Below are 12,591 nucleotides of genomic sequence, written 5' to 3'. Positions count from 1 at the left end.
TTGTTGTGTGTTAAGTTATTTTAAAAAAAAAAAAAAAAAGCTGGCATTTACAACAGTTTTTTTTTAAGGCACGTGTCACAGAAATGAAAAGAGCAGCTTCTGGAACACACCTACCCATGAGCCGGGTTGAGCCAGCTCACCCCGCAGCTCACGGAAGCCAGGGGAAGGTGGCCTCTGCCTCCTCTGTAACTTCGTTTGGACAGCTGAGCCCTGACCACGACTGCGGAGGATCAAACCGAAGCCCTGCTGGCAGATTCGAGGAAATGAATAGTAAGTAATATAATAATTTATCCAGCGCCTGCTCTTGGCCAGATGTGACGTTCGGTCCTTTATACATTACCCATCAGACCCCAAGAACTCCTTCCCCCTTATCCCTGCAAGGGGAGCGTTCTCCTCTCGACCCAACAGATGAGGAAACCAAGGCTCAGGGAGGTTCAGTATCTTGCCCCAAAGTCCCACCGCTACCAAATGCCCCAGGGATTTGAGGACAAATCCCACTTTGGAATCTACTTGACTCCAAAGCTCATACCTTTCACATTTCGTCAAATTCCCTTTATGAAACAGAGATTCTAAAACAGGAAGGATCATCCTGAAAAAATGTGGAACTCTTATTCCTGAAACGAAGTCCAGAAAAATGCAAGCGTTCATATGAACCCAACACTGGGTGAACATAACTGCTCACACACCAGAGAAGGCCCGACAGGCTGTCCGGCTGCGGGATAGGTGAGTAGGCACTTGAATTCCTAGTCAGGCTGAGCTCAAATCAGAACACCACAGCTTATTTGCTGTGTAAGATGAGCAAATCGCTCAGCTTCCCCATGCCTCATCTCACTTCATCATTCTAAGAAATGAATGACATAATCCACATAAAAGAGTAGCTTGGTTTTTGGTGCAAAGTACGTACTTGTTTCGGTATTATTCTCTATCCACCTGCCCGGACCAGTGCCTCCTCCTGCATCCCCAGAAGAGTCACGCTCCGAGACATGGTATACGAGGTCCTCCAGGATTAGGTCCTTGCCTTACACAGCAACATTTCTTAACTCTCCGACTGTGCCAAAAACCACCCAGAACCACCTTCCCTCTCTCTCCATCCCAATATCTGTATTCCAACTAACTCCTCAGGGGAAGGAGCTCAAATATCACTTCCTCCCAGAGCTGGCTCCATTTAGACATCTGCAGTAGCATCACCGACAGTCTCCTGTCAATAAGTTTGTGAAGGATTATTCTTCAGCCAAAACAACTGTTCGTACACACGTATGAATATTGGTTCAGGTTGCTCCATCTCACTCCCCTCAAGAAGTCGCCCTAAGTTCTAACTTCACTGAACGTGGTACAAAAGGGACGTTCCTGTTTTTAAGTAAATCAGTGCAATAGCCACCTAGATCCAAATGGCAATCCAGAGACTATCTGGGGGATCTTGGCGGATCTTTTTTTTTTTTTGGTAGTCTAAGTTTCTGATTCTCAAAGGCAGAGTTTTTCTGTAACTCCACGACCACTTCTGGGCTCACACCCTTCCAGAGGTGCCAATAATAAGCACACAAGAAGCCTCTTCCCAGAGGATAAGAGAACATTTTTAACTATGTCACTGTGTCAGCAGCACTGAAGTACTTTAATGGGTATTAATAACGACACACTTGCATAGTAGGAGCAAAGGAAAAGAGACTATCCAGGTGACATGTGCAGACTGGTCAAATCACAAATTAATTTATCTCACAGGATCCCCAACAGCAGATGTCCCTAAATATGGTGATGAAGAGACAGCCACAAAAGCAAACACATAAGGAAGGCCAAGCTGTTCACAAGACATCCGTCCATGGACAGTAGCATCTGTCTATAAAGCCCGCTGCTCGGAGAAGTCAGAGCATCACTCCCGACAGCAGTTATCATGCTTCCCAGAGCACAGTCAGGAGGTGGTCACACAAACTCTCTGGCTGGAAGCCACGGCTGGGGCCTAAAATTAGCTCTGATATTGGAGAGATCACAGGGAATTTTGCACACGCCTGGATATTGGGCCAAAAAGGGGCAAAGACACCTACTTCCCTATGAAAATGAACCAAGGAGCTGTGTGGTTGAAAATCTCTACATCATGGAACTGCTCGACAAACTGAAGACAAACCTGGGACGGTCGGTCCTGGAAAGCGCTTCTTCAAAACAACTGGACCTAAAGTACCCCCAAAATAGATTATCACGTTGACCAAAAGATTCATCACTTTTTTTGTTTATTTCCTTTAGATTTTGCGTGCTCCGAAGGAACACTTCTCTTAAGTCTGCTCTCCTGGTTAGGTTGCTCATTCCCACTAAAGCTTGTTCATTCTTCTTCATGGCACTTGATAGAACTGTAGTTTACAGTGAACTCAACAATTAAAATAGAAGCCCCATAAGGGCAAGGACAGGTCCATCTTGTCTGCCATCATATCCCTAGGACCCGGTTGTCTGCCCAAAGTCAGACTCTTAACAGAAATTTGTCAAAAGAGTGAGTGGATGGATGAACACTCAATAACCACTTATCGACTACTTGCTGTGCACTGAGGCCTGTGCTAGAGGCAGATCAGGCAGTCGAAAGGAACCGGAACTCATCAGAGCCAGGCTTGCTGAATCCATTAATAGCAACATCTACAAACTTGATTAAAGAGCTGAAAACTCCAAGAGAAACAAATAAGAGCTCATTCTGGAGGCCCCTTTTCCCTCCTCCCCCTCCCAAGCCACAACTGCACACCACAGAGTTTTTCCAATTCGACTGAGGTCACAGGGCCCAGGTTGTGTGAAGTGCAGAGAGCAGCTGCTAAGACGTGTGATGCTGCCAACCTAAGGAGCACAACAGAGTCGCTTCTCGCTACTGAAAGGTCAAGCAGACACTTTCTTCACTCCCATCCAGCGTTGGCGTTTCAGCTGCACCAACCCGGGATCCATCACAGCCCCAAAGCAAAGAGTACGCAGTGACGGGGGAAGCTCACCTGCCTATCCGAGGCCTACTTGACCCTCATGAGCACAAAAGACATCTTCGCAGAGACTGAATCCGGCTGGGTAAAAGCTGGCTGCCTCCTAAAGCAGTGAGGTGAGGGCTGCCTACGTCATCCATGCTGTTGTTCAAAACAAATGCTCAGGCTCCGTCCCAGACCTACAGAATGGGACTGCTGAGGAGGACGCGTGAGCCCTTTACAAAGCAGTGATGTTTACACACTCCAGTTTGAGTCTCGCGGTCTCTACTGTGAGGAGTTTCTCTAGCAATGAGGGGCTGTGTTATAGAGGGTCTGCTCGTCCCTGTTTGCATTACTTTGGGCTAAGAAACACGACTCTCTGCAAAAGCCTGGAAGGAAATAAGAACCTGGGGAGTGGGGGCGAAGGGAAGGAGGACTGGAAATTTTCACCCAGTACTTAAACAGTGAAAAGAAGTACCAATCCATGGAAGGAGAAAGGTAGGCCGTGTTATTAAAACACACACACAGCACTTCACGACCTATATGCGTCCAGTAGTTCCCCGGCACTTTTAGGTTTGAATCCTGCAGTAAAGATTTGCCAGTGTGACAGATCATCTTACTTCTCACAGTGGCCCCCAAATTAAAACTCCGACAACATCCAGCTCTGACCAGGGTGTGGAGAATTGGGCATTCCCATATACCTTCAGGGGAATCAAAATTGGGGCAGCCTTTCTGGAGAGGAATTTGCTAAGAATTACCAAGTAAAAAGCACTCTTTTGACTCGGTAATTTTATTACTCAGAGTCAACCCTGCAGACATACTATACCTGTCAGTATAGGCCCATATTACGTGTATTGCTAAAATAAAGACTCTCTACTAATCATATTCATCTAACTCACTTGCTTTTAATTCTTTTTTTTTTAGAGAGAAGAATAGTTTATTAGTCATTAATGTCTCCTCCTCTTCCCCTGTCTCTATGGTAGCTCTTATGCGCGGATCCCACGCTCGGATGTGCTGGTGCGCAGTTCGGGTGTTTTTTGTTCGGTTTTAGATGTTCAGCTTATTGTTGTTTCAAGGGGAGAGATCTGGGGACGTCTCTCACTCTGCCACGCTTCTCCAAACTCCTGCTTTTGGTTCTTTATAAATCCAGTGTACCACTATAAATAATAAAATAATCTTACTAATAAAGTAATATGATATCGCCAGCATCGAGAAGGCAACGAGCACTGACCGGGCTCCTACTGGGTGCCAAGCTCTGTGCTAGGGGCTTTACTGTCACCTCTGCCACAAGCCTGCAACTAGGATATGACTCTCCCCATTCTTTCAGATAAGAATACTGAGGCTCAGAGGGTATGTAACTGGGTCAGGGTCGTGGTTGACGAATGCAGACTCAAACTCCAGGACTCTTCCTCAAAACCAGTTCTCTTCAAAACTCTACTACCAGGAAAGAGAGTACCCAAGAGTATCAACACTTCTAGAAACGTCAGCACTGCAGAGTTTCTGAATAAACGTACCTTATTTCAATGCAACACTTCTAAAAAAAAATCAAGAAAGAACAGGAACCATGATGTTGACAGGTTATGTATGGCAGGAGGAGCCATTTGAACAAAAAATCACATTCAATATTTTAAGCCCATTTTTAATGACTTGAAAGAGTGGAAAAACACTCCTGATGATTTTTCTGTCCCTTTCAGCTGCTTTCCTCTTGGCTCACAAAACCTCCATCGCTGTTCTTCCAGCAGTGGAAGAATGATTTTCATCTCACAGAGGACTGGAAGATTTCTTTCTAATAGCTCTCTTCAGTGCTTGAGTAAATAGGAATCATTTCACTGCCTCTTTAAAACTCAGCCCCTCGTACGCACTGCAGGGGATGCTGGGGGATGTGCAGCAATGTGCAGCAAGGCTCAGATTCACTGCCTGAGGTTACCAGGCTCCACGCCAAGTTTTCACCTAGATGGAATCGTTCAGCAGGCGAAGCTGCTGAACCCCCAGAGGAAAACGCTAACACGATTTAACTGCAGTCAAGGGCTCCGGCAGGCACTAAATGCAGCCTAACCCTTCTGTGTGCAGAGAGGTCTCATTCTGCTGATGCATGCACGCCTCACTCAGCTCATGCTTCAGAGCTCCCACCCTCCATCAGACTGGAACTTAATGAACTTTACATTCAGTTGGTATAAAAGGTGTAATTATGGAAACTACGACAAATTCGTGAACACAAGAGCTTTAAAAAAAGGTTTATGTGGCTAAAATGCATCAAGAACATTCAATGGTTTCCTTTGATAGAATCATTTTCACACTTGGCTCAAAACTTCGACTTCATTATTTAACATAATTTCAGTGACATGATATGGGTGAAGGAGCATATGCTAGTGATGGAGAGAGAAGGGAGAAATCCACTGTGCAGAAGACAGGAGAGGGAACCTTCCAGAGAACAGAGCTACATGAAACGGGATAGGGTCTGGAGGAGCAAGTGTTCCTGGCCAGACCTGTGGGACCGCAGGCACTGTGGTTATACCCGTTTGCAGTTTCTCTGTGATCTCCTGCCAAAGGCAGATAATTTAGCAATGGTAAGAATAAAGGAATGATTTACCTTATAGCTGATGTGGCAGGAAAATCACTTTACAGTACTTTTCTTGCAGGCAATGGGACAGTCAAGATAGCAGCCCTCTGGGTCTACAATGAAAATACAGCACCATTTATACCAAAAAACTAGTTCAGAGAACTTCTAAGGCGCTGAGAACACAAATTTGAAATGAAGAAAATCAAGACTGAAAAATCAGGCCAGTGTCAAAACGTGTTAACTTTTAAATTCACCAGCAAATATTTCAGTTAAAAAGACCAACTTAATTGTTCCTGCTTTTACCAGGGTGGCTTAGCAAGTTGTGACTTCAAAGTGAGCACTGCATTGGTGAAGGGCTAATGCTGTGTGTTTCCACAGCACCAGCCTCCCAGTGGGGTGGGGGCAGGAAACAGGTGGCTGTGATCGATCTGACTGCCTCTTTGGGAGGATGGTGTAAGCCATGTTGTAAGCTAAAGAGCAAACCACATGACTAGTTTTTAAGGGGGTGTTTAATGCCCAAGGTTGTTAGATGGGACGTTTTACCAAAGAAATGGGTGTAGACATGAATGGCCCTAGTGATAGAGACTGCTTCAAACAAAGCTGTGGATAAACAAAACTGTGAAGTGCACTGTGAGACCTCCAAACCCAGAGACCTCCCAGGCCCGTGTTCTGCCACGGCAATGGACAGAAGAAAGAACGAATGGAAAAATCCTTGCTGAGATTTTAGGATTTGATTCTATCCCATAAAGTGTTTTTCTAATTGGGATATGTATACACTCTTCACGATGAGTAAGGAGCGTGCAGAGCTACCAATGCCGCTCCAATAGCCAATCCATTCTCCCCTTCTTCCCTCCAGTAGAGCCCCATTTTCTCAAGGTTGCAATGTGCTCGGTTACAAAGAACTAAAGAAAGTGCTGCATTTTCCAGCCTGTTTTACAGTTCGGGGTAGCACAAGCTGACGTTCAGGCTGTGATGTATAAGCGGAGGGGACTAGGCAGGGCTTCCAAAACTCGGTTTAGGCTACTGATGCAACATGTTCTTTGTGCCCTTTTCTTCCTTCCCCAGGTATGTGCACAGGTTAAGTTGGGCTCCAGATACCACCTTGGGAGCATGAGGACAAGAGACACATCTTGAAGATGGCAAAGTAGAACCCCAAGTCTTTGATTTACCATGAAGTCACCATGCCAGTCCCAAACTACCTACCTCCTTCTCTGCCTTTGCACGAGATAAACATGACCCCGGATTTTTTTAAGCCATTAGGGTTTTTGAGAAGGAGAGTAGGGTGTGGGTCCCTATTACTCACAACAATATAACTCCTCTTTTGCACAGAGTACAAGGTGTATATCTGACGATTCCTTTACCATTCTACTGCTAGAGATCCTTCCCTTTGGTTTATCAAGCTCAAATATTTAAAGTGCAAAATTCTCTGGCAGGATCATATTAATGTATCTAGAAGTAAATACTCTCTGTTCCCTCTTCTCCCAAAGCTAACCATTCAGCCAAGGGGAAGAATAAGAATATTAATTTTAGAAATACTGTGCAGGTCATCTCCTGGTGAGACGAGGTAGAGGTGAGAAGCCATGCTGGGGGCAAGCACGACTTAGCACCACTCAGAAATTTCTACTAATGTTTGTGAGCACCGCTCAAAAATTCACACAATGTTTTAAGGAAATCAGCTACTTAAGAATCTAAGTATTTCTAATATTTCTGCCTTTCTTATTATCACAACCAGAAAAAAATTAAAATTAACATTTTAAAAAATCTGTGCATAGACAAAACTGAAGAGTTCACCGTTAGAGCTCCCAACCCCATGAAACCACGTCCTGCAATAGGGAGAGACAAACGAAGAGACAAACGGACAAAATTCTTGTTGGGATTTTAGGAGTATTTTAAAGCTCTATGAGTTTTTGTAAATATTTTGTATAAAAGATAAGAAATTAAAAAGGAAAAGAGAAGTGATTGCAAAGGGATTAAATATCTTTTTTTACATTTTCCGAGAACCCATTTTGAGAATGAGATGCATCTCTAGAAATAAGAGAGATAAAGGCGGTTCCAGTTCCCTGCTCCAGGCATCTCATGGGATCTGGGGCCTCAAAACGTACATAATAAATTACTGTGGTCATTTAACAAAGAGCTAATTTAACTCTTTGACGGTGACCATGATGGTGAGACGCAGTGGCTCTTTCTTTGTCGAGCCTGGATTGTGCTCGGTATTTTATATAAATTGAAATAAACTATTTCAGCCCCCACAACGAGGTAACACAGCGCTCCCCCGTCTGAGACCTCGAGAGTAAGGGGACAGCTGTGGGGGAAGGTGGAGCTTTTTAAAGCAGTGAGTCAGCCTCGGTAACGCGGGCTCCACCTCCTTCCACCCTAAAAGCCCTTAACGCCACCGTTTCTCCCATGGGTGAGATTTCTATTCCAAAGTGTGGAAGAAAAGAAGAAAAAAGGGAAGGAAGCAAACAGTGAAAACAGCTTTTCGTCTCAAAACGGAGGGCAGTGACTGGCACATGCAGGTTAGAGAGTGGCTTCGGAAGCGAACCTGCCCCATGCCCTGGTGACAGACCGGATTTGAGCTCCAGACCTGAGTAAGGGTAGAGGTGCCGGGGGCGCCCTTATGGCCCAAGGACCCAGTCACGAATTCTCTCAGAAAATGTCTTGCAAGAAGCTGAAAATTCAAACCAAACGCCAGCCATTCTGCAAGGAACATGTTCCGGAATTTCCAGAAAAGTCTCTTGGTTGGGGGTCAAGGTGTGTGGAGTTTGTATTCTAAAAACACGCTTTTGCTTTAGGCTTCGTTCGTTTGATTAAAAATAGCTAAGATTTCTAAAGATGAGTCCGTGCACAGTTTTTTATAAGATGGAGAGAAATAATATCTTATTGTAAGCATATTATAATCTTATATCTTATCTATAAGAGAAATAGCCATAAAATCAAAAAGTTCTTATACTTTTTTACTGCTGCTGCTACTGTTATATAACAAGAGGACAGACAGCAGGAGGGTTTTGAGGGGGCTAAGCCTGTTTCACTAGGAAGGAGCCAGTCCGTCCTGCGTTAAAAGACACAGAAACTCAGGACACCATGTGAGAAAGGGCCCGGCCCCAACCAACGCTGGCAAAAGTGGCCTCTGGAGCCAAGAGGAGACAAGGGCCACTGAGATGAGATGCTAAGGTAGAGACGGACCTCACAGCACCCCCAGAGAGCATCCACGGTGGGGAAAGAGAAAGGGGGCTCCCCCAGACCCTGGCAGGGACCCAGGCCTACGAGGCCGGTGATTCCACTGTGAGGATTCAGATCAAAAATGGTGGTGGCTGAGGCACTGTCACCCACGCCCTTGTTAATGTACCACGGCGGGCTGTGTTCGGGGAGCGAGTGTTAAAATTATTTCCTGATTTCTGTACCAGAGGAATTTTTTTCACATGACTTTTTTGTACTTACGGTCAAATTTTCCATCAGGTTCCATCCTAGTAACCACAAATGAGACTTACATATTTGGGTTTGGAGTTGCTCGTGTGGGCAAAACCCAGCACTTGTACAAGCAAAAGCATACGTAAGGAATGAGTTCTCGTCCCACTTAACTGTGGAAAAACCCAGCCCGTGCCATCAACGTCCACACAGCGGTCCACACGCCAGGCCCTGAAGGGGCGAGTCGTGTCGCCTCGGGCCACGGGCCAGGAGCAGGTGCTACTTCTCTCAAAAGCCTACGAGCACGTTCTGTAGCAGGAACTGGGCCTCTTCTGAATTATTTCGGGCCACAGAGGTATTTCTCAAACTTCACGTTTGTGGGAGGCAGCTCCAAACTGGGCTACAACCTCGGGAGACTACACTGCCCCCACCACAAGGAGGCTGCTAATAATTGCAAAAATGATGACGTGCCATCAGCAGGAAAAGAATTCTTTAGCTACAAAAAAAATATTTTTCTCTCAAAGAGGAAATAATCCTGTGTGAGGAAATCTTTTAGCTGTTTGTTGGCCTGATGTCATCCCTGTGAGAATTCACCTTTCTGTCAATTAAAATCTAGAGTCCTTTTAACATCTGCAGACGCTCTGTGAAATGCTTGTGATTCATGAACCTCAGTTTTAAAAACCAATTTCAAGGAGATACTCCCTACAATTTTTCTTGCTCCGTGAGACCACAGGAGTTTCTCCACAAAATCCTGGATTTGCTTCCAGAGCTTATCTCATGATTCCTGATGTCCCTGGAATGGGGTGTCTTTCTCATGTGATCTCAGTGAACTCTTAGACCGGCCAGCTCGGTCCAATTCCCAAGCCAGGAAGCAGCTCTTAGCAACTTTCAGTCTCGGTCTGCATCCTGTCAAACGTATATATTTAAAGGTAAAGATAAACAGTTCTCTGGCTAAAGAATTTAGATTTTGTCGAAGGACTCTTCTTTTTTTTCCCTGCATGTGAACATTTTTCTAGAAGTAAAAGAACTCAAGCTTACCACAAGTGGATCTTTAGAAAGATGGATTCTCTGTAATGACACTCGACATAAAACACATCAGGAGAACTGTGTGAAAGGAGAGAGGCGGCTCGGCCGTGTGGCTCGCCAAGCCGCGTGGCGAAGATCACGAAGTTCCACACAGGTCAGAAGCGCTTTGTAGGGAACAAAATAAAAGAACAGAATTCCGTTGTCATATTAACTGGGTGAACCTTAGATTTGTGAGAGAAAAGAGGGCTTTTGCAAAGCAATAGCAAAACTATTGTTCTGGTTATGCTCACTTACACCAACGTGACTCGTAGTCATTTTTGAAAGAAGACTGTTCTCACAGGCTTTCCATCTACGTCATCCTCATTAGAAATGGTTCATTCTGCCCTGAAACATCAGGATGCCCAGGCAAGACAATGCCACCTACTAAGCCCTCTTTACTAATAAGCATTTATCCATAAGCATGCATATGCACATACACATGCATGGGTACACGCGTGTATACCCATGCACACACGTGAGCTGTATAAATGTGTCATACACGTATCCGCGTAAACGCATATATACGTATATATCATTTTCCACTCTGAGGAGAGATCTCTCTGCTGTCACGGGATGATCCTTTGACATTAAAAATTGGCGGGGCGATACTCAGGGCTGTGACAGACCTTTTCTGTCACATCCGTGGACCCGCTTTTATTCTGGGTTAAAGGAGAGCCGTCTGTTATTGTTAGGGTACAGCTCTCCCCCGAAAACCGCTGTCGACCCTGAAGTGCTGTTAGACTCTTCTCATATCACAGAGTCTATACTTGTGCCCTTTTTCCAACCAGTGATTTCACTGCCCAGGGGACATGTGGCAATGTGAGGAGATATTTTCAGTCGTCACAGGTGCTGACGGAGGGAGGACTGCTGGCACCTCGTGAGTGGAGGCCATGGATGCTGCTAAACATCCCACAATGCACAGAACAGTCCCCACAAAAGGGAATGACCAGGCCCAAAATCTCAGTGCTGAGGTTGAAAAATTCTGTTTACACTAAAATTACCTCTCACTCAACGTTACCACTATCCTTCCATCTTTCAAAACTGAGCTCACTCATTACCTGGAAGAATCCTCTCAACAATCAGCTAAAATATATTGGCATGCTGATAACTATTCACCCTTCAACGCCAGAATCGTGCATAGCTTAGGTATTTAACTCTGGAAATATGCCTGTCTTCTATAAGATAAAAAATTATTTAAATCTAGTTAATGTATCTACCAGGAAGTGGTATATAATAAAAGTACGAGATTAAAAGAAGGATGCGCATTAGTTTCCTAGGGCCGCCAAGACAAGTCACTACTAACTAGGTGGCTTAAAACAACAAAAATTTATTCTCTTAGAGTTCTGTGGGACAGGAGTCCAAAATCAAGGTGTCAGCAGGGCTGTACTTCTTCTGAAGTCACTAGGGAAGAATTCTTCCCTGCCTCTCCCAGCTGCTGATGACTCCAGGAGTTCTTTGGCTTGTGGCTGCATAATTGCAATCTTTGCCTCTGTCATCACATGGCCTTCTGCCCTTCTGTGTCATCTCCTCTTCTGTCTCTTATAAGACACTTGTCATTGGAATTAGGGCCCACCTGAATAATCCAGGATGGTCTCATCTCAAAATCCTTAATTAATTATAACTACAAAAACAATTTTCCTAAATAAAGTCACATTCAGGTTCCAGGTAGGCATATCTTTTGAGAGGTGCCTTAAACCCCACTACTGTGTGTGTGTATGTATGTGTGTGTGAGAGACAGACAGAGACAGACAGACAGACAGAGACAGACTGATTGACTGAAATTGAGGCGAGGCTCAAAATAAGTAAAACATTTTCTCAAAGCGTAAAGGAAGATTTAGCATACTTTTTCTTGGATTAATGGTCTCACTACAGCTTTTGCCTACTGAATTCAAAAATCATTTATCTCTATCTACAAACTGTTTAAAATAAAGAGCAGGTACCAGAAAACCTGCTGGCTAGACAGAAAGTCAAGAGAGAAATTAGCAGGTCCACTTCCACATCAATAATGTGTGTTATTCAAGACAGGAAAGGTTTAAAAGGTCGTCTCCACAATCCTACATAGCTCTCAAGGGTTTCAGTGTTTCATCAGAGGAAGACAAAAAAGATCATGGAGCTCAAACAAACCTCTAAGAGGAAGAAGAAAGACCTTGAAAAACATTTCATTAAATTCCCTTAATTTTATAAATTAGAAAACTAAGATCCCAAAGGCCTTCATCTTTCCTGGCCTGCCCACGGCCACACAGACTGAGTGGAGATTGGGAGCATGATGTCATCATTCTAAATGTCATCATTCTCAGTGTTCTTCGTCTGCATGCTACTCTATCTATGCGTTCTTCTTCCTACAGAGTGAACCCATCCTCCTGGTCTTCTTTTAGTTGAATAAAAGAGGCAACCATACATAACTAATACTAAACCCCGTATTAGTCACTTGGGCTACATTCTGTGTCCTAAACAACAAAAATTCATTTTCTCACAGTTCTAGAGCTGGAAGTCTGAGATTAGGGTGCCAGCATAGCTGGGTTCTGGCGAGAGCTCTCTTCCTGGCTTGCAGGTGACCGCTGTCCTCACATGGCCTTTTCTAGGTGTATGCAGTGCAGGGGAGGGAGGAGAGGGATAGAAGGGGAAGGAGGGGAAGGGAGCGAG

The 12,591-nt window shown here is 44.7% G+C and overlaps 1 long non-coding RNA gene across 1 annotated transcript in view; it reads right to left on the bottom strand.

Moving 5' to 3' along the window:
• The window catches only part of LOC120585480 (uncharacterized), a 160,128-nt gene that overhangs the window by 17,052 nt on the left and 130,485 nt on the right, over positions 1-12,591 (bottom strand). The window contains exons 8-9 of the long non-coding RNA XR_005648337.1: positions 9,922-10,073; positions 5,509-5,591 (exon numbers count right to left, since the gene is read on the bottom strand). This is a non-coding gene — a long non-coding RNA (uncharacterized LOC120585480). The remainder of the gene's footprint in view (positions 1-5,508; positions 5,592-9,921; positions 10,074-12,591) is intronic.

Source organism: Pteropus medius, unplaced genomic scaffold (genome assembly GCF_902729225.1).
Source record: "Pteropus medius unplaced genomic scaffold, Ma_sr-lr_union100, whole genome shotgun sequence".
In the NCBI taxonomy this organism is placed as follows: Eukaryota; Metazoa; Chordata; class Mammalia; order Chiroptera; family Pteropodidae; genus Pteropus; species Pteropus medius.
This window is presented reverse-complemented; position numbering and strand designations above follow the sequence as displayed.